Source organism: Oncorhynchus masou, chromosome 7, assembly GCF_036934945.1.
Source record: "Oncorhynchus masou masou isolate Uvic2021 chromosome 7, UVic_Omas_1.1, whole genome shotgun sequence".
Taxonomy (NCBI): domain Eukaryota; kingdom Metazoa; phylum Chordata; class Actinopteri; order Salmoniformes; family Salmonidae; genus Oncorhynchus; species Oncorhynchus masou.
In genome coordinates, this window is record NC_088218.1 from 27,462,614 (window position 1) to 27,485,497 (window position 22,884).

The 22,884-nt window shown below is 42.6% G+C and overlaps 1 protein-coding gene and 1 pseudogene across 1 annotated transcript in view; both read right to left on the minus strand.

The window, feature by feature from the left end:
• Positions 1-22,884, minus strand: part of LOC135543093 (partitioning defective 3 homolog B-like) — a 133,750-nt pseudogene that overhangs the window by 90,641 nt on the left and 20,225 nt on the right.
• The window catches only part of LOC135543620 (cysteine and tyrosine-rich protein 1-like), a 387,961-nt gene that overhangs the window by 17,967 nt on the left and 347,110 nt on the right, over positions 1-22,884 (minus strand). The gene's annotated exons all lie outside the window — the stretch shown is intronic.

Genomic DNA, 22,884 nt, shown 5'->3' on the forward strand with positions numbered 1-22,884 from the left:
CTGTCCTGTTCTGAGCCAATTGTAATTTTCGGAGGTCCCTCTTCAAGGCACCTGACCACACGACTGAACAGTAGTCCAGGTGCGACAAAACTAGAGCCTGTAGGACTTGCCTTGTTGTTAGTGTTGTTGAAAGTCAGAGTAGTGCTTTATTATAGACAGACTTCTCCCCATCTTAGCTACTGTTGTATCAACAGGTTTTGAACATGACAGTTTACGATTCAAGGTTACTCCAAGCGGTTTAGTCAACTCAATCTGGTCAATAATGGTTTAATGAATGATTTTTCCCTAATATAATGCTTTTAGCTTTTGAAATATTTAGGACCAACTTATTCCTTGCCACCCATTCTGAAACTAACTGCAGTGTTGCAAGGATTTCCCTTGCTGTAGTAGCTGATGCATATAGTGTTGAGTCATCCGCATACATAGACACACTGGCTTTATTTATAGTCATATAAAGACGGTCAATGAATCACCACACTAGGTGTGGAAACGGAGGGCTCTCTCTCTCTACAACGCGTGACCAGACTCTGATGGTGTAAGCGCACACAAAGATGTTTGCACACAACAGCTACTATGATCATCAGTATGCTTTAAACCAACAAGTTTGCGGAATACTGAAGTGGGGGGGATAAAAAATAACAACATTTCTACGTTTAAGTTAGGCAGATTTAGCTATACATGACGTCAGAGCTCAGGGTCTCCGCTTCACAGCCCTGTATGGGTTATGACTGACAGTCCTTATAAATTTGAGCACCGCAAGTTGCCTCCATCCATCCCACTAATTGGGCAACTTTTGAAAAAAAAAAATCTGACTGAGGGAAATGCTGTAAATTAAGAGGACTCGAAAGATGAGACGCTGAGGATTATAAGAAATATCATGTCGATGTCATACAAGCAAGCCAAACACCTGAGTCCAAATATACAGTGCTGACGTTTATGATCACAATATTTGATTTAGTTACAAGATGACATGGCGTCGTACCCTGGGTTGTCCTCGACAGAATGAGCCTAAGACAATTTGTCACGCATCTGAATGCACTCATGACACCAACATTACGATCTTCTCTGAATTGCCTTGAGAAAGCCAAACACTTTTTTAGAGGGGTAGATCAGCTTTAATATTGCAGATAGATTGTTGCTTCCATCAATGTAATTGTCTGCATAATTGCCAATCCCCCATATATATTTATTGTAAATATATTTTCATTTCTTAGCTAGTCATGTTTGCAATTGAACAAGCTTTCCCAATGATGCCCACCTGACCCAGATTGCGATTTATAATGGACCGTCTTAGTATTGCGTAAAAAGTAATTGTGTGTCGGCAGGGATGCAGGGCTATGTTCCAAACAAAACTGCAAGTGTGCTTGCTCTAGTTCCTCAACGACACAGTTAGGAGCTAAAATATATATATTTTAGTTGGACTTGTCTTCGAGTTCATTGAAATTACTTGGGAACTGTGCACACTGTGTGGCCACTTGGGACCAGTTTGACCTCTAACTCAAACCCATGTCATTTTTTTTGTCTTATGTTGCACCTATCCCACATTTTCAAATATTATTCTTATGATACTGAACGTGTCTATAGTCTAATAATTGCCCGATAATCTTCAAATGGTTCCCTTTTGATTACTTCCATGTTTATGCATATACTTTCCATATTTCTTCTTTAAGAAACATTTCAATTTAGCCCTAGCCCTATATAGGACCATTCCCATGAGTGTAAACGGTTAAGGTAAGGGTTAAGGTTTGGGATAGGGTTAAAAAAAAACAAAAATGTAACGAGTGCCTAGCACTGGGATTGAACGAGCAACCCTACATATGCATTGCTTGATGTTTGGGGTTTTACGCTGTCTTTCTGTCCAGCACTTTGTGATGTAAAAGGTGCTTTATAAATGAATTGGTGTGATTGATTGACTGAAGCCAGCTATCGCGGCTTACACCCATCCTCCATCCATAACACCCTAGCAAGCCTACTTGGTAATAGCGCTCACCTTTGCCACTCGTGTCCAGTTTTGAATTAATCTCCTGACGTCCTGGGGACTTAGACAATCGTTGAATAATCACCTTGGATCTTGAGTGACCTGGCTGCTCCAAACAGCCAGGGGCCATAGCTAAAAGTTTACATCTGAATCAAACAACTCAGCGAGAATAATAAACAGTGTGTTGTGGACTGGTGTGTGTGTGTTCCTGATGGACTTTTCCCCTATTGTACCTCTCAAGCTGAACAAGCTGAACATCTAAACACTGATGTTTACACTCTCTGGACTTATACACAATGCTGGGTTGACTGGGTCATATTCATTACACTGTAGCAAAATGTTTCGCAATGGTAAATGAAAACAAACGTTTCTTATTGGACAAGAAAGATCAGGTAGTCCTTCCCCATTTTGACCCATTTGCTTACATTGAACAAATGAATATGACCTGTTGTCAAAGGGGATACAGTCCAGGTAGATTTAGTGCAGATGTCTGTGGCTTGAAACAAGCTCCCATTCCTCCATGTCCAAGACAAAGTAATCAGTCACTCAGTCTACAGAGGTTCACATATAGGAACATGGGAACAGATTAACAGTGCCACCTAGCTCAAAGCAACAGCAACTACAGCCCATTGTCTTTCAACCATATTTCTCACACACACACACACACACACACTACACCTGCCCCCCCCCCCCCCCCCCCCATACATACTTCATCTCTCTCCAAACATTCCTTCTCTTCTCTCTCTCCGCTCTCCATCGCCTCTGTTGGTGTGTGGCACATCTCTATTGAGCTGCTGTGCTTTTGTCTGCCTGTCATGCATCTTAAGAGTCCCCCCACTCTCTTCCTATTCCCCCCCCTCTCTCCTTTGAAACTCCTGGAATGCATAATGCGGGAAGCGAGGCGCGGGCCGCATCGTGACGGTAATACAGTTATCCAATCATCTCCGTCTCCCTACACCCTTCCACGCACAAGCAGTCAAGGAACTGTTCAGCTTAAAGCGTGGGGGGGCCTTCTCTTAAATATAGGGTCTACTATAAACCTCTGAAAGAAGTAGAAAACCTTACACCTCTGTTAGCATACAGCTAGTCTGCTTCCCAAACGGTAACATATTTCCTAGCTAGTGCAATATTTTTGACCAGGACCCAAATGGAATAGGGTGCCATTTGGTACACAGCCTTAGTCATAGGTTGAATCAGATCTCAAACCCAAACCTGATGGAAGTTGCTTTTCAGAAACTGAAATTCTAGCGGAATCACGTGTCAAAACTGTGTAGAATAGAACGAAGGGAAAACTGCTGGGGCCTTAAAATGCATCCTTCCTTCCTCCTTTCTTTGAAGCAATCACTGATCTGACATTGCTGGATTGGTGAAAGGCTACTTACTGTGTATGATAGAACTGTTCCCAACCTTACACTATTCAAGTCATCAAGGAAGAGAGGAAGAAAGAATGCATTTGAGCTTTGCCTGATTGGCATTTGTAGAGTCCAGTGTCAGATGACTCTGGTGCTGAGGGTGTGATGAATGGAAGAAAACCTACTGATGTCATGAGTCATCATTTCATGCGGTGCAATGTTAAAAGTACATGCATACCCAAATGTACTCCAATGATTCAATGCTTTACGCATCTGTGCACACACATGGTCAGTCTAACACAAACACACACACACACAGTCAGTCTAACACACACACACAATGCTGTTAAAAACAAGTAGGAAATTGTATCGATTACCATCTAGACTCCCCTAATCCTACTTCCCTGTGTATCTGTAACATACATCCAGATGTTAAATTTTATTTATTTATTTAACCTTTAACTAGGCAAGTCATTATTTACAATGATGGCCTACTTGTAAAACTCCCCCGCCCAAAGCCTCCCCTAACCCGGACGACGGCTGGGCCAATTGTGCGCCGCCCTATGGGACTCCCGATCACGGCCGGTTGTGATACAGCCCGGGATCGAACCCGGCTCTGTTGTGATGCCTACTAGCACTGCGATGCAGTGCCATAAACCACTGCACTACTCGGGAGCTCTCCTTGAAACACACACCTGGGTTTCAGCATACCCCAATCTCGCACAAATGCATTCATACATAGTATAAAACGCACACACATACACTCCTAACACACAAACATGGCTGTGAGCATCAGCCAACCCTGCTCACTCTCCACGCATAACCACACACACAGGCCTACTATAATGAGCCTTGTGGAGGCCTGATTATCAACAGCGACAAGACCTATAGGGAGGAGGTGAGAGTCTGGTGGAGTGGTTTACAGGCAAATAACCTACCTCCACACCGACACCATGGTGGGAGGCTGAAGAAATTTGGCAAGACCCTCACAAACTTCCACAGATGCACCAGAGAGCATTCTGTTGGGCTGTATCACCGCCTTGTACGGCAATTGCACCAGCCGCAACTGTAGGGCTCTCCAGAGGGTGGTGCGATCCAGGACATCTACAGCACCCGGTGACACAGGAAGGCAAGAAGATTATGAACGACCTCAGTCACCCGAGCCACGTCCAGTTCCAGGGCCTAAAATGAACACCCACCACATGCCAAACGCTTGTAGATTTTGGCATTGGCGGTTAAGATGTGTATTGACCAGCCACGTTGGCAGGTGGTCAGGCCTCGACAGAACGAGCGTTTGTGGATACAAAGTGTCAAATATGATCACATTTACAGTCAAATAAATGCTGCAGTACCTGTTTTCAAAGTATTTCTGCCTTTTCGTTTCATAGCTGGTAAATGAATGGCACAAAGTCAAAGAACAAACAATCATATATAGGCTATTTCACCTCGTTGTGCACACATGAAGAGCTAAGTGAAAGATTCATTTTTAGAAGCGGAGTGCACATGCATAAAAGTCTGTCTAGTTTACTTGAAACAAAAGTCGATTGAAGTGAGACTTTGTTCTTGTGTTTCTTGGCTATTTATATTGTTTTGTTCACAAGCTAGGTTGTTGTTCTATGTTGGAGTTTCAACTGCTAGGGAAGAGAAGACAATGCTTCCACTATTCATACTCAATCTCCTGCCTTAAGGGGGCACGTGAAAGTATTTGTCTCATCTGTGATATTTTTATTAAAAGATAATATACCACATTACTTCTTACTAGGAATACATTTGTTTTAGAAACATTACAAAGCAGGTTCATCTGTTTTTTGTTGTTTTTTGGTGGTGGTGTAATTTTAGTGGGGAAAATATTTTGGGCTGGTACAAAATCTGAGTGGCTGGTGGACCACTGTGGCTGGTGGATCAAAAAGAAAAATGTTATGCCCTGGTCTGTTCACTCTGCTACCATCTAGAAGGTAGAGACAGGTGCATCAAAGCTGGGACCGAGATACTGAAAAACAGCTATGATGCCTTATTGATGTCACTAGTTAAATCCACTTCAAATCAGTGTAGATGAAGAGGACAAGATATTTAAAGAAGGATTTTTAAGCCTTGAGACAAGAGGTCAACCGATTATGATTTTTCTACGCCGATACCGATTATTGGAGGACAAAAAAAAATGTATTTGTAATAATGACAATTATTTTTTTATATTTTTTAAATAAATTTTACCCCCTTTTTCTCCCCAATTTCATGGTATCCAATTGTTTAGTAGAAAAAGAAACGCACACCTATTAAGACGAGGTGCTGGCTAGCGGAGTAGAAACTTGAAAATAAAAGAGAGCCGCACACTCTTGGAGCTCAGATGCAAAAATGTAATACCAACGTTTCGACAGCCAAGCTGTCTTCATCAGGGTATAATCCAATTGTTTAGTAGCTACTATCTTGTCTCATTGCTACAACTCCCGTACGGTCTCGGGAGAGACGAAGGTTGAAAGTCATGCGTCCTCCGATACACAACCAAGCCGCACTGCTTCTTAACACAGCGCGCATCAAACCCGGAAGCCAGCCAATGTGTCAGAGGATACACTGTGCACCTGGCAACCTTGGTTAGCGAGCACTGTGCCCGGCCCGCCACAGGAGTCGCTGGTGCGCGATGAGACAAGGATATCCCTACCGGCCAACCCCTCCCTAACCCGGACAACGCTAGTCGCGGCCGGTTACGACAGAGCCTGAGCGCGAACCCTGGTGGCACAGCTGGCTCTGCAGTACAGCGCCCTTAACCTTGGCTTCTTACTGCATTCACGTAACAGACGGGCTCCTCGTGAGGCAGTTGGTTAGAGCGTTGGACTAGTTAACCGTAAGGTTGCAAGATTGAATCCCTGAGCTGACAAGGTAAAAATCTGTCGTTCTGCCCCTGAACAAGGCAGTTAACCCACCGTTCCTAGGCCGTCATTGAAAATAAAAATGTGTTCTTAACTGACTTGCCTAGTTAAATAAAGATGAAATAAAGGTGTAAAAAATATATATAATTATTCGGCAAAATCGGCATCCAAAATTACCGATTTCCGATTGTTATGAAAACTTGAAATCGGACCCTAATTAAATCGGCCATTCCGAATAATTGATCAACCTCTACTTGAGACACACAAAAAAAGGTATGTGCCTTTGAACGGCGTATGGTAGTAGGTGCCAGGCACACCATTTGGGTCAAGAAATGCAATGCTCAACAGTTTCCCGTGTGTATCAAGAATGGTCCACCACCCAAAAGACATCCAGCCAACATGATACAACTGTGGGAAGTATTAGAATCAACATGGGCCAGCATGCCTGTGGAACGCTTTCGACACTTTGTAGAATCCATGCACCAATGAATTGAGGCTGTTCTGAGGACAAAAATATATATATATATTAGGAGGGTGTCCTTAAATTCTCTGTACACCCAGTGTATATACTGTATTCAACGACATACAGTAGCTCATCTTATACAACTACTGCTGTACATAGCTTTTCCCTACTTACAGTATATATTGTGCATACTGTCTATACACACCACATGTATATTCCGGACTCTGACATTGCACGCTGATATTTCTTAATGTCGTTTCTTTTTTCTTTTTTCTTCCTTTTTCGGGGGGATTATTTGTTTATTAGTATTGTACTGTTAGACATTTTACCGCATCGCTGAAGTTAGCCACACAAGCATTTTACTGCACCTGCTTTAACACCTGCTAATCTCTGTACGCGACATATAAACGTTGATTTGATAAGTTACTCTGCCCAGGACGTCGCTCTCAATCCATCTTGCTCTTTCCATCTATCCAGGTGTAAAAGCAGCCTCCCTCTCCCATGCCTGATCTCTTCTATCAACCACCGTGATGACGGAGTGCTCTCTCTGGTGTGTGCCCACGACACCCACACACATTCCATTTCTGACTGATGATTCTAATTCACAAAACACGCCCACAAGCAAACAGGCACTGTTTGCTAGCTGTGCGTTGTGACAGGCCTTATTTTTTATTTATGAACACTCAGGGTAAACTCTTCACAAATCACGTGGTTCCCAGGAGAACGGGAGGGATGTGTGTGCATGCGTCTGTGTCTTTGTCAATTTATGATGGGAGGGAGGAAAGAGGGGGGAGAGAAAGATGGGGAGGGGGCCCTGAGGCTTCATATATTTCTCAGATGTGACACAACACAGAGTCACATACAAAATTGTAAAAAAATATGAATTTATCACCCCAACAGTGCAAACACATCACTAATGGTCACACTGTTTTTTTCTCAACTCCCCTTTTCCACCATCCACCTCCTCCCAAAAGTCCTTGTGAGAAGCTAATAAAATCGGGTTATTTTTACCCTGTGGCGAACGTAAGGCCAGCTGCTCCCCGCAATCACCCCTCTCCCTCATCCTTCCTTTTCCACGTTCACACCCCGAGGGTCAGGGAGAGAAATTGGTAGGAGTGATTAACCTGGAAACTGGCATGCTGGAGCAACCATGCACATGTGGAGATCTTGTTGCGCTCTCTTCCATTCACACACTCACTTGTTCTCTTCTCTCTATATAACATCATCTCTGTTATTTTATTTCACTTCATTGTTTAATGTCAATCAAGTCCACTTTTGTTAATCTCTCCTAATTTTTCTTTAATTAAGGAAGTTTCCTTTCCTTAATTAATGAATGAATTACCACCGGCACACGCTTAGTGATTTAATAGAAACTAAACCATCTCTTAATAGGCACACCTCCTCCTATACTCATTTAATAATGCCTTGGACTAGCCAACTACCTCTGCAGTAGTGAGTGGGTGTCTGCTCTGTCAAGCTCACAGCAATATAATACTAGTGAGTGTTTGGGACCCAAATATAGTGAAGTAAAAAAAAATCTCACTGATGCTCCACAGAATATTGCTTATTACTAACAGTACAGAACAAGTCAGCTGTTCCGGCAATTGTGTTTTCAACAGGTCTTCTTTCATACCACAACTTAAGGACAGACAGGGACTAGAAATCGGCCCAGGGATTTCTAACATGCATTACCCATACCGGTCCATTATTTTCCTCGAGACCCCATTTTTAGCCCGGCCCACTGGGCTAAAGATGGACCAGCCCATCTGGCATTTGCCTGGACTGCCCTTTGGCCAGTCTGTTTCTGCCACCACTCATAAGGTGTCACAAATAGCAGATGTAATAAAGGCTTATAGTTGAGCCACTAGATTCCCTGTAGCCTCTGGTCGTCAACCCTGCTAATATCATCATTCCTTACAGTGTTGACCCAAGGCTCAATAACAGCTCTGTCCATTCATATCATAATACAGTCATGTGCAGTACATTTAGCCTACTGGCTTCACCATACTTACTGTTGCCATGGTGATCTAACCCTCTCAGCTCTGGCTAGAAATTTCAAATCTTATAGAGCCTTCTAGAATCTCCAAGACAGAATTATGAATTCTGATGGCTAAGACTGTGGTTATAAATCTGAAATGGCACCCTATTTGCGAAGTACTTTCTGTCCAAAGGAAATGCACTATATTGAATAGAGTGCCATTTTGTACCCTGGATGGTGGTTGGTAATGTTTAGACTTCAAACATGAAAATAGAACATATATTTAAAAATAATATTAATAATAATAAATGTATGACAGAAGAGCATATAGAAAATTCACGGTTAGAAATGGTGAGATATGGTTATTTTTCAGTTGTTGAAGGGTATTGGCAAGACTTTCATGTAAATCCATGATTTTCCTACATTTTGTGAAGTGTATGGTATTACCTGTCACATGTCAGGCTTATGGAAAGTCACAACAACAACTCAAGTGGGCTATTCAGATGCACCACCGTCTAATCAAGATGTCCATTTATTAAGACAATCAATTAATTCGTACGGGTGGGTAGCGCCTGGTGTAAATTGATAGCGACGGATGATACAAATAAATGATGACAGTGTCAATGACCCATCAGAGAGGACGCAGGTGCAGTTTCAGACGCTTAATTTCGGCGGGAACACGGTAAAGGATTTCGCCCCGTGCCTTTTGCTCCCTCCTCCAGTTAACCCCACAACCCATTGCTCGGGTCCACGTGCTGCACAGAGCACGCACACACCTTCACACTCACCGGTCTCACATAGACATGTTTGATTTAAAGATCATTTGAGCGATTAGCTGGGAGGCTGGGTGCGGCGGGAACACGCAGCAGGGTACATTACAGTGCATTAGGAAAGTATTCAAACCCTTGACTTTTTCCAAATGTTCTTACTTTACAGCCTTATTCCAAAATGGATTAAATAAACGTTTATTCTCAATCTATACACAATGACGCATAATGACGAAGCAAAAACAAATGTGCAAATGTATAAAAAAAAAAACAGAAATACCTTATTTACATAAGTATTCAGACCCTTTGCTATGAGACTCGAAATTGAGCTCAGGTGCATTGATCATCCTTGATGTTTCTACAACTGGACTGGAGTCCAACTGTGATAAATTCAATTGATTGGACATGGTGGTTTGTTAGAGGGGGACAGGGATAAAAGCCTGCACATGCACTCGCTCTCCTGGGAGGATGGGGCACCACCCTTGATGTAAAACCATGTAACATTCCAACCAAATACGTTAAATGCCTTGTGAAATAATTCACCCATTCAATATATCAAATGGCTATGGCAGGCTGCACATCTTTTTATTCAGCTGAAGCAAGACCACTAGTTTTTTAAATGAAATGCACATTTTCTATTTCAGTCAAACTGATCTTAAGTGTTTACTTTGCAACCCAATAGATGCTCGTCAGCCTGCAATGTCCCACACGTTGGATGTCCTCATCGCGATTTTTGAAGCCACATAATCGAACAGAAAGGCAACATGTAATATTTTTTCCTAATATGAAATATTCACAATTCACTAATTATTCTTTTGATTCATTTCAATGTGATTGAACCGAATACCAACTAGTGAATAGTTTGAGTGAATCATATGAATTGTTCAAAATAGAATATCGACTATGAAGGGCCTTATTCACAAGTGTCGGTGATACGGTTTTTGGGACATGACATGAAGAAAACATTAATAGCCTACATGTTTATAATAGCTAAACAGTTAACTACAGGGTACCTAGTAAGTCTGTACTCATACCAATTCTTATAAGCTATGCCTAACGTAAACTCGTACATCGCCTTGGTCCATACAATTGCCCTTATTTTTGCGCCCCAAAAACGTAATACTTCCAGATCAACTATAATGTCAATACCATTGTAAAGCACAATTTCTCCCCTTTCCAAATAATCAATTACATGACCTAAACGTTGCCCGTTTCTGCATAATTCAAGCAGGAAATGAGCCCCTTTGGGCTAATGAGCCCCGTTGGGACTAATGCGTGATAGTGAGAAGGAGAGATGTCCTGTGGGAAAATTGCTTTTTTTCACTGGATCTGTCCAACTTATCACCTTATCGCCTCTAAAATATAAATAAAAACACATTATATAAACTCTTTATAGTGTCATTACATAGCTATTTGAAGGTTTATGTCGAATTTTAATCGGTTTTTAGGGCGGTGCTAAAGTGATCTTAGAAGTAAACAGCGGCTTTGAGAATTATGATCGCATGCAATGATGACAACAGAAAAATGACAAGGTATCCCCCTTACCCCCGTCACTGTCCATTTCTTGTTTTTAACGGATGATAGAAGTGCTACACCTGATGGAGAGAGATTGTAAGACATAAATAGTTGCTTTATGCGTGCTGTACATTACGACATGACACGTCAAGATGTAACGGAGGGTCAGTTTTTTCAACTTTTCTCCAATACTATAGAGCCATTACCATGTCGATCAAAGCTTGAATAGAAACCTAGTTCACACCCCCGATTTTGACGTCAAAAACAGTCGCTACAGTCCCATTAGTTTTCTTTGTTGCCTCGTTTGAATGTTGCGGTTGCGCACATTTGTACTGAATGGGGTGAGTTTACGTTACCTGCTGCTGCAATGTCCAACTGTCTCTCTCTCCGTGAGCAGCAGCCCACACATTTCGCACATATTCAGGTCATTCGAGCAAACGTGCTTGACGCGCTAAAGTTGAATTCCGATCCTGGCTGATATGTGGATTTTTATTTGAATGATAAAATATATATTTTTAAACTGTGCCTAAATAAATTACATTAACAGAAATTATGAAATTAATTTCCATTACTTTTCCAAAACATCTAGGATTTGATCCTTTTCAAGAACACCATTTTAAAACTCATTACTTTTCTAGGATTTTCATGACCCTGATAAAAACAAAACAAAAAAACATAGTGTTAGCCATTTCACAATGCAAATGTTCGTACATTTTCCCCCCACTGCCGTCAAAGGTTTCCACAGTAGGGGAAGAACCAGACTGGAGGCTAAATTAATACATTTGTTATCTTTGATAGGAAATACTTTAGGTGGTGGGCTCTAACAATATGAAACAAATAAAAAAAATTAAAGACCAAGACATCTCAAAAGCCTGGAATTTCAGATAAACACTAATAAATCCCAATTGAATTACAATGAATGGTTACGGACATGTCTGGATTGTGATACTGGTTTAATTTGAGCTCATATTCATCACTACTTATTTTTTCATGTGCAGAAAATATTACTCATCAGATGCCAGTCAAATACTGCCATCTGTGCAAACTGAATGGATTGAACGACTCACAAAGCCCAATGTAGCCAACGTCACTGGCTAATCAACAAGTCTTGCATGGTGCCTATTTCCTGAAATCAGTCTTCATTCAATTAACTTTTTCTGTGACTCACAGATCTATACTTTTCATGGAATCGGAGAAGCTTTAGCTTTCGTTGAAATGGGTTTGTCAATAAGCTTTTCATAGGACTGAGAGCGACGCATCCGAATGATTATCATTGGAATAATACATAGGCTATATCCTTCTCCATTTCCTGAGTTTTTACCACAATTCCAAATGAGATCCATTCCTCATTCCCTTCATCAGATCCATTCCAAACCTAAACCAACATTCACATCTACACCGACTGCATCCCAAATTGCTCCCCATTCCCGAAATAGCACATTACAAATGACCAGTGGCCTATAGGCCATGGTCAAAATGCGTGCACTAAATAAGCAATATGGTGCCATTTGGGACGCAGACATGGATGAGCCCATACATATGATCACGTATGAACGACACCAATGCTTTACCATTGATATGTGCAAGAATGACCTCGGTCGAGACATCCACACCACCATTTACAAAGCCCACATCCCAAATGGCACCCTATTTTTTATAAAGTGCACTACTAATGACCAGAGCCTTATGGTATGGGCCCTGGTCAAAAGTAGTGCACTAAATAGGAAATAGGGTACCACAGTGTAAATGGGGCTGGGGCCATTGATAACTTGTACACAGCAATTAAAAAAGGCAAATTGGTCGAGATGGATTTAATCATTTAGTTGTTTTTTTATCAAAAATTTCATTTGGCCGCGTTTGGTGTTGTGGGTGTGTATGTGTAATAAGGAGTGACAGTCCGTTTATGAGGATGGCTATGCTCCCTGGGTTTAGTTACAGTGGTTGACACGAGAAGGGAAAGACAGTGAGTGTACACACACACACACACACACACACAGCGAGTACACCACATGTATGCATGAATGCACACAGAACTTCAAGCCATTTCTGTTAGGTCCATCAATACAAATTGCTAATATAGTACAGCAACATAAAGCATAGTGCACTTACTAAATCCTACTTATTACCAGCAAAATGATAGACTTCCTAAGTGTCTATAGACTTATGGCCTACAGAAAACATATGCTGCCATCTAGTCCCATCTGAATGAGGCACTATCCCAATCCTCAATGATTATGACAGGACTTCAATATGGAGAGGCCGAGACTGAGGGAGTAGGCTAATTGCTGTGATAATGTAGCCTTTCTGGTGGTTGAATGCAGTGAATGACAGGTCTACCTGGGTAAATGACTGTCTGGGAGAGGTAAAGTGCTGCCACCAGTTATTACGAGGAGTAGAGAGGCTTTCTGGTTGTGTTCTGCTAACGCGGTGCATATCCCCTTACATTGAGAGACTGACTATTTTCACATCATCATGGGCACTCATCAGGAACGGAGGGCTGATTATGGGGATTAGTCACACAGAGAGAGTAGAGAGCTGGAGCTCTGATTAGCACAAAAAGGTTCTGTCAAGAGAGGATGTGGGTGTGCGTGTGTATATGGGTGCTACAAAAAAAAGTGAGACCTATAAGTAGGGCTGGGCGATTAATTTGAATTTATGATTTTGCACGATATTCCCGAATGCCTTGTCCGCTTGTTCTCGTCTCCTTCGCCCCTGTGCACCTTCCCATTTACACCAGAGATCTGTACATAATGACGAGACGTACATCGCCGCCCTAACAATGGGAGTCGTTGTCCCAAAGGCGAAAAGGCAGGCGACAAGCTTAAGTCCAAAATAAGGCCAAAGAACCGCATTGGCCTTATTTTGGACCAATTTTAGCAAGAGGTTCCTCTATGGTTTGCACACACACCAAGCCCCTCCCCCACCCCAAACAAAGTTGAGAGATCACATCTTCCAGTCTGACAAGGGGTTTCAACTTGCTACGGATGTGTTCATAACAATTCAACCTTGTTAGCTAGCAAATACACTACACCTGCTCTTCGAACATCTCATTCCAAAATCATGGGCACAAATATAGAGTTGGTCCCCAATATAGAGTTGGTCCCCAATTTGCTGCTATAACAGGCTCCACTCTTCTGGGAAGGCTTTCCACTAGATGTTGGAACATTGCTGCGGGGATTTGCTTCAATTCAGCCACAAGAGCATTGTCATGCTAAAACAGGAAAGGGCCTTCTCCAAACTGTTGCCACAAATTTGAAAACACAGAACCATCTAGAATGTCACTGTATGCCCTAGCATTAAGATTTCCCTTCACTGGAATAAAGGACCCTGAAACATCAAAAACAGCCCCAGACAATTATTCCTCCACAACCAAACTTTACAGTTGGCACTATGCAGTCGAGGAGGTATAATTCTCCTGGAATCTGCCAAACCCATATTCGTCCGTCTGGCTGCCAGATGGTGAAGCGTGATTTATCACTACAGAAAACGAGTTTCCACTGCTCCAGAGTTCAATGGCGGCGAGTTTAACACCACTCCAGCCTAGACTTGTGTGTGGCTGCTTGGTCATGGAAACCCATTTCATGAAGCTCCTGACGAATAGTTATTGTGCTTGACGTTGCTTCCAGAGGCAGTTTGGAACTCGGTAGTTAATGTTGCAACCGAGGACAGACATTTTTTTTTTACGAGCTGTGGTTCAGAACTCGGCGGTCCCATTCTGTGAGCTTGTGTGGCCTACCACTTTGTGGCTGAGCCATTGTTGCTCCAAGACGTTTCCACTTAATAACAGCACTTACAGTTGAGCGGGGCAGCTCTAGCAGGGCAGAAATCTGACAAACTAACTTGTTGGAAAGGTGACATTCTATGACAGTGCCACGTTGAAAGTCACTGAGCTCTTCAATACGGGCCATTCTATTGCCAATGTTTGTATATGGAGATTGGATGGCTGTGTGCTTGATTTTATACACCTGTCAGCAACAGGTGTGGCTAAAATAGCTGAATCCACTCATTTGAAGGGGTGTCCACATACTTTTAGTTTAGATCCAAGTTAGCTAAACTTGAAATATAAAGATTAGCTGGGTAATCACTAGCAAGTGGGCTTGAGAGATTGTTGATGAGACCTGTGTTCATTTTGTAAGCCTAATGCCTGCTACAAGAAGTCAGTCACAAAAAAGGGCATTTTCATAAACTTGAAAGCCAGATCAGTGATTATTGGCCAACATTATTGCTATTTTCATCAAATTAATAAAAATTTCAAGCCCTGAATTCATTTGATTATTACTGATGGTTAGAAATGCAGTATGTGACCTTTAAAATTGTACAACAACGCTTATTACATTTTTCTTAAATATATTAATTTATTTTAAATAGTGAATCGCCCATAAGTAAAAAATAAAATAAAAATCCAGATATGATTTTTAGGCCATATCGCCCAGCCCTAAATATAAGATACAGTGAGCAACACAAGAACATATTTTCAAATGACTAACCAGTGGCAGTGATCACGTCATACTAACCTGGATGCCCCCCCACTATCAAGTCCAGCCATGATTGATCAGATGGAGCCGGAGAGAATGGTTGCCATTTTACGGTCTCCTAACCATTTGTGCCATTGTGTGTATTTTTTGCGTTATTTGTAACTTCTTTTGTACATAATGTTTCTGCCACGGTCTCTTATGACCGAAAATAGCTTCTAGAAAACAGGAGTGCGATTATTCGCCTCGTTTTGAAATACCATTTTTTTTCTTAAACGAGCTGGACGAGAGGGATTTACTCCAGACACCCGACAAGGCCCTCATCCTTGTCATTTGCAGGAGAAGGAGACAGAAATATTGAGAACGAAGGTTGGGGTGCCTTGTAAGTATCCGGTCGGCGAGTGGGTCATTTGTTTTTACCATCAGTCCCATTAACCAACGTACAATCATCGGATAATAAAATAGACGAACTACAAGCACATATATCCTACCAACAGGACATTAAAATCTGTAATATCTTATGTTTCACTGAGTCGTGGCAAAACGACGACGAAAATAGTATACAGTTGGCGGGTTATACACTGTATCAACAGGAAAGAACAGCGGCCTCTGGAAAGACAAGGGGTTGCGTTGGTATATTTTTTTATTTTTACTAGGCAAGTCAGTTAAGAACAAATTTGTATTTTTGATGATGGCCTAGGAACAGTGGTTTAACTGCCTGTTCAGGAGCAGAACGACAGATTTGTACCTTGGGGATTTGAACTTGCAACCTTTTGGTTACTAGTCCAACGCTCTAACCACTAGGCTACCCTGCCACCCCAATATGTATATTTGTAAACAACAACTGGTGCATGATATCCATGGAAGTCTCCGGGTTTTGCTAACCTGAGGTAGAACATCTCATGATTAGCTGTAGGCCACACTATTTATACAAAGAGAGTTTTCATCTATATTTGTCGTAGCTGTATATTTACGACCACAAACCGATGCTGGCAAAAAGACCGCACTCAAATGAGCAAACAGGAAAACGCTCATCCAGATGTGGCGCTCCTAGTGGCTAGGGACTTAAATGCAGGGAAACTTAAATCCGTTTTACCTCATTTCTACCAGCATGTTAAATGTACAAGCAGAGGGGAGAGAAAATAAATAAATAAACTCCAGAACACCTTTCCGACACACACACAGAGATGGGTACAAAGCTCTCCCTCGCCCTTCCATTTGGAAGGGAAGCAGGAAGCACTAGTGACTCGTCAATAAAGAAGTGGTCAGATGAAGCAGATGCTATGCTTCGGGACTGTTTTGCAAGCACAGGACTGGCATATGTTCTGGGATTTTTCCGATGGCATTGAGGAGTACACCACATCAGTCACCGGCTTCATCAATAAGTGCATTGATGACGTCGTTCCCACAGTGACTGTACGTACATACCACAATCAGAAGTCATGGATAACAGGCAACATTCACACTGAGCTAAAGGGTAGAGCTTTCAAGGAGCGGGACTTAAAAGAAATCCCGGAAGCTTAAAAGAAATCCCGCCATGCTCTATGACAAACCATCAAACAGGCAAAGCATCAATACAGAACTAAGATCGGCCGTCTCTGACGCTCGTCAGATGTGACAGGGCTTGCTAACTATTACAGACTACAAAAGGTAAGCACAGCCACGAGCTGCCCAGTGACACGGGCCTACCAGATGAGCTAAATTACTTCTATCCTCGCGTCGAGGCAAGTAACACTGAAACATGCATGAGAACATCAGCTGTTCTGGAAGACTGTGTGATCACGCTCTCCATAGCCAATGTGAGTGAGACCTTTAAACAGGTCAACATTCACAAGGCCGCAGTGCCAGACGGATTACCAGGACGTGTACTCCGAGCACGCGCTGACCAACTAGCAAGTGTCTTCACTGACATTTTCAAACTCTCCCTGTCCGAGTCTGTAATACCAACATGTTTCAAGCAGACAATCATAGTCCCTGTGCCCAAGAACACTAAGGTAACCTGCCTAAATGACTACTGACCCATTGCACTCACGTCTGTAGCCATGAAGTGCTTTGAAAAGGCTGGTCATGCCCCACATCAACATCATTATCCCAGAAACCCTAGACCCACTCCAATTTGCTACTGCACCAACAGATCCACAGATGATGTAATCTCTATTCAACTCAACACTGCCCTTTCCCACCTGGACAAAAGGAACATCTATGTGAGAATGCTATTCATTGACTACAGCTCAGCGTTCAACACCATAGTGCCCTCAAAGCTCATCAATAAGCTAAGGACCCTGGGACTAAACACCAAGCTCTGCAACTGGATCCTGGACTTGACTGGATCCTGGACTTGGTAAGGGGAGGTAACAACACATTCACCATCCTGATCCTCAACACAGGGGCCCCTAAGGGGTGCGTGCTCAGTCCCCTCCTGTAATCCCTGTTCACTCATGACTGCATGGCCAGGCACGACTCCAACACCATCATTAAGTTTGCCGTTGACAACAGTGGTAGGCCTGATAACCAACAACAACGAGACAGCATATAGGGAGGAGGTCAGAGACCTGGCCGTGGGGTGCCAGGACAACAACCTCTCCCTCCATGTGATCAAAACAAAAGGAAATTATTGTGGACTACAGGAAGAGGTCCAAGCACGCCCCCATTCTCATCGACGTGGCTGTAGTGGAGCAGGTTGAGAGCTTCAAGTTCCTTGGTGTCCACATCACCAACAAACTATCATGGTCCAAACACACTAAGACAGTAGTGAAGAGCGCAAGACAAAACCTATTCCTCCTCAGGAGACTGAAAAGATTTGGCCTCAGATCCTCAGATCTCCAAAAAGTTCTACAACTGCACCATCAAGAGCATCCTGACTCGTTGCATCACTGCCTGGTATGGCAACTGCTCGGCCTCCGACCGCAAGGGTAGTGCATACGGCCCAGTACATCACCGGGGCTAAGCTTCCTGCCATCCAGGACCTCTATACCAGGCAATGTCAGAGGAATGCCCTAAAAATTGTCAAAGACTCCAGCCACCCTAGTCATAGACGGTTCCCTCTGCTACCGCACGGCAATCGGTACCAGAGCGCCAAGTCTAGGTTCAAAAGGCTTCTCAACAACTTCTACCCCCAAGCCATAAGACTCCTGAACAGCTAATCAAATGGCTACTCAGACTATTTGCATTGCCCCCCCCCCCCCCCCCCCACTCCACGCTTCTGCTCTTCTCTGTTTATTATCTATGCATAGTCACTGTAACTCAACATACATATTACCTCAATTACCTCGACTAACTGGTGCCCCCATAGCCTTGCTATTTTTATTTTACTGCTGCTCTTTATTTATTTGTTATTTTTATTTGTTACTTTTTACTTTACACATATTTTTCTTAAAAATGCATTGTTGGACAAGGGCTTGTAAGTAAGCATTTCACTGTTGTATTCGGTGCATGTGACAAATAACATTTGATGATTTAATAGAATGAATATATAATGTTATTCTTTATGGATAACACCAAGCCTATACCACCATCTGCCTCCTGGGCCCTGCTTCTGTTACTATAGGTCACTGAGATAAACTGTTGTGGAACATTGTTGGATGGGTGGTAAAGCTGTAAGTATTTAAATGACTGCGCAGGTAGCTCCCTCCTCTCCTCTGTGGCCTCGCCCAAGCCCCTTGGTGCTCAGGGGGGCCACATATACAGATACAGCCTCCCTCCTCCCTCCCATCTTTCTACATTCCCCTCATTATTCATCAGGAAGGCCTGAATATTCATGACGAGACTTGTGGCCGGTGTTCCTGACTTGGAGGTTAATGGAGCCCCTGGCGTGTGTGTGTATTGTAATCGAATCACTCCTGCCCCTCATCAACCACCAGTGGAGCAGGAGCTACGCTACACACATACAGCACTATGCTAACCTCCTAGCCCACGGCTCCACAGGTAGGATAGTAAAGGGTGTAAAGGGCTCGCTAGTCGCTACGCTAGCAGACAAATAGACGACGATTATCTACCATTAACATCCGTGGCTGACGCGGCACACATACTGTGCGATGGACGATCTCGCGATGGGCGCCTCATAGATCATTGATGGAGAGGGGAGTGCTGCTGGGAATGAGAGGACAAAAGCGATAAAGATAACTTTTTTCATCACAGACAGGAGTAATAATAAACCATTGACATAGCCTGCGTTCCAAATGGCACTCTATTCCTTTGTAGAGCATTACTTTTGACCAGGGCCCATAGGGTTTTTGTCAAAAGTACTTTCAAGTTTTATTAGTCATATGTACAGGATATGCATGATATACATCGTTCAACGAAATGCTTACTTGCAGGTCCCTTCTCGACAATGTAAAAGCAATAATAATAAGAATGTAAGAATACGAACAAAGTAAATGGCAGTAAATGTTTAGTCCAATATTTACAAGTGTATTGGGTAGGGCAGGGGATCAATTGAGCCATGTAACAGGTGTGGTAGCAGCAAGTTGTGATGTGTGTGTGTGTGTAGCATGAATGTACTGCTACTGAGTGTACAAAACACTAGGAACACCTGCAATTTCCATGACTTCGATTGCCCGAGGTGAACGCTTTAATCCCTTATTGATGACACTTGTTAAATCCACTTCAAATCCGTGTATTTGAAGGGGAGGAGACGGGTAAAAAAAAAAATGTTAAGCATTGAGACATGAATTGTGTATGTGTGCCATTCAGAGAGTGAATGTGCAAGACAAAAGATTTAAGGGCCTTTGAACGCAGCATGGTAGTAGGTGCCAGGCGCACCAGTTTGAGTGTCAAGAACTGCAACGCTGCTGGGTTTTTCATGCTCAACTTGACACAACTGTGGGAAGTATTGGAGTCATGGTGGGCCATCATCCCTGTGGAACGCTTTTGACACCTTGTAGAGTCTGAGGGCAAAAGGGGGTGCAACTCAATATTAGAAAGATGTTCATAATATTTTGTATACTCTGTGTTCATGTGTGCGTACGTCTGCGCGCTTGTTTGCATGAGTGAGTGAACGTGCTAAGATGCAGAGAATCAGACAGATGGTCAGTTCAGGTGTTCAGCAGTCTGATGGCTTGTAAATAGTACTGCACTTTATAGGAAATAGGGTGCAATTTGGGACACATCCAGTCACAGAAAGACATAATACGTAATCAAGCTTAATTACATAAGGTTTATCAGAGTAGGATTGCTGATCTCGGATCAGTCGTGTCTTTTTAGATCATACTGAATAAGATTGCATGGACATGAGGGGAACGTTATAGTAGGCCATCCAAGCTTTTACCGACATTCGGGCTATGCCGTAATATCGCTCAACCCTCCTCTCACTCATAAACAAGGCCTTGTAAAAACAACGATTCAACACAATTCCCCTACCTTTCTTTTACATTTACTTTATGTTAGTGTTCTTATATTTTATTGTTGTTGCATTGTCGAGAAGGAACCTGCAAGTAAGCATTTCGTTGGACGTTGAAGACCATGTGCATCCCCTACATACAACTAATAGAACTTAAAACTAATATCTCGATAAAAATTACCACAGAGCATATAACAAAAGAAAGAGAAGTTTTTTTTTTTTAAGTTAGCGACCGAGTTCAGGCATCTAAGGCACCCCCTTGTCCCTTCAATATTCACAACTAATTATACTTTCATATTCAATCCTGGAGGCACAGGACAAGTACAGTGCGTTACACTCGCCCAGTAAGTTTTAAACATAAATTGTTATTGCAGAACACAGCACCGCCACCGAATTAACATGAGTATTCCATTTGGTATTCTGTTCTTGCTGAGTAAGTGTTAGTAATTTATCATTCTGTTCTGCATCCCGCTTTATGAAAATGGATTACAAGCAGTTATTAGCACATCTTAGTAATGCATAATGCCAAATTAGGAGGAAATGTAAAACCATATCTATTTTCTTTCTTCCTAGAAAGTGGAGCAGTTTGTGTGGGTGGGTACGTTCGAGCGTACACAGCAGGTGAAGGAGACCACACAGGAAAGGCATGATACACTAACAATGCTTGCCCATCCTCTGATTCTCACACCAAAACATTGATCCCTATCTGAGGAACTTCCCTTTCCTCATGGTTCAGTTGTTTCAGAGTGAAAAAGAAAAAAAGCATGAACAAGATTAACTGCAAAACACTAAGTGGTAATAACTAAACCCTGCCTCTCAGTGAGATGTATGATGCAATCCATCATAAACCAACCAACCACTGTCAGACAGACCAGATAAGCAAGTCCACAGAGTTGGCAGCACATACTACTTCATAGTTTACAAATTACTGTATGTACGCACATGGTACGGCTTGTTTGCCTCTGTTTGAAAGCCAGTAACTCATTTCTGCGTCTTGCTGTCATCCCTTTATGACACTTATACTGAAAGAGGGGAGGTAATCATGATAAAGGTGTTTAGGCAATGAGAGATATGACCACTTTCTCCAACCCAGTCTGTGAGAGGTTACATGTGTGTTGTGTTAATACCAGGCACTGAGTTGTACTACTCTGCTCACCTGCTCCGGGGTGAAGTGTACCCTAGGTACAGATCTAGGATCAACTTCCTCTTCCACACTCATAACCTTAACCATTAGTGGGGAAAACACATAACTGACCAAAGATCAGAGTCTAGGTCAGACACAGGCTCCACCAGAGGTCAATATTTTCACGATGTATATTAATGTTAACATCATCGGCTCTTACCTTGTCTCGGTCCTCCACCAGGTCAGTAAGCAGATCATCCAGGTCCAAGATGCCCCCGTCACAGTACTCCACGTGGAGGGTCCGAACCAGGAAGTCCTCCCCATTCTGGTAGGTACACGGAAAACATGGACACATTAGCATGATAAGAACCTGATTGGGTGGTTATTGGGTAAAAACACACTTTATGGTCCTGTATGGCTCAGTTGGTAGATCATGGCGCTTGTAACGACAGGTTTGTGGGTTTCAATCCCGGGGCCACCCATGTGTAAAATGTATGCACACCTGACTGAGTCACTTTAGATAAAAGCATCCGCTAATTGATATACAATTACACTTCTGAAAAGCAGTTAGTTGAGATGGTACCATTTGCAACCTGCTAATATGAATACAGTAAACTGCAATAAAAGTGTAATTTCAACAAACCTTCATAAGACAAAACTGGGTTATGAAGCGCAAAATGGCTGCACGCTGTTTCATTTTTACACATTCAGAAATATGGTTGGGAAGAGAATTACACATTGTGCAGGTCTTGCTTTTGTTTACTTGCCTCATTATTATTTCATAACAGGTAATCAAAATGTATGACAATAGCCAAGTACAGTAGTTGTGTTTGTGTATGTGGTGATGGGGCTTGTGTGTGTGTGTGTGTGTGGGGGGGGGGGTTAGAAAGGGGTGTTTGGGGGGGTTAGAAAGGAACGAGTGTAGTGGGCTGTTCCTGAAATGTCACTATGGCAACACAGGTCTGAGAACGCATAGGAACCATATTCCTGGTATTGTCACAGAGAAGAAGGTTCGGTTTCAGTTCGATTACGTT